The sequence below is a fragment of the Octopus bimaculoides genome, chromosome 1 (genome assembly GCF_001194135.2).
Source record: "Octopus bimaculoides isolate UCB-OBI-ISO-001 chromosome 1, ASM119413v2, whole genome shotgun sequence".
In the NCBI taxonomy this organism is placed as follows: domain Eukaryota; kingdom Metazoa; phylum Mollusca; class Cephalopoda; order Octopoda; family Octopodidae; genus Octopus; species Octopus bimaculoides.
In genome coordinates, this window is record NC_068981.1 from 73,808,995 (window position 1) to 73,809,670 (window position 676).

A 676-nucleotide genomic window follows, 5' to 3' on the forward strand; every position below is an offset into this window, starting at 1 on the left:
ATATATATATATATATATATAAGCAGAAATTTAGAAGCATGCGTAGAGATAACTACAGATAAAATAATAACAAAGCAAGTAAAATTTAACTCTTGTATAATGGGAGAAATTTATTGCAATATATCAATTTCAAAATTGGAGAGGGCGAAGTAGCTTTATACTCGAGTTTACAAAAAGGTTAGAGAATACAATACATAGGTTTCAAATTTTAGCACAAGGCCAGCAATTTCGGGGGAGGAGTAAGTCGATTCCAGTGTTCTAGCGGTACTTATTTTATTGACTCCGAAAGGATCAAAGGCAGAGTGAACCACAGCGGCATTTGAATGTAAAGACGTGCGAAATGCTGCAAAGCATTTTGTCCGGTGCGGTAACGATTTTGTCAGCCCGCAGCCTTAGAGGATACAATACATTGCTGCAGGCATAGCTGTGTTGTTAATACGTTTGCTTTGAAACCAGGTGGTTTCAGGTTCAGTCTTGCTGCATGACATCTGCATAAGCAAGTGACTCCAACTATAAACCTTTGGCTGTCCATACCCCATGAGTGAATTTGATCAACGGAAACTGTTCGGAGGCATGTCGTGTGTGTGTTTGTTTGTCTCTCGCGGCCTGACAAACAGTGTTGCTTGGTTTGCACCGGCTTAACGTAGCGGTTCGCTAAAGAGAAACTGATAGGATA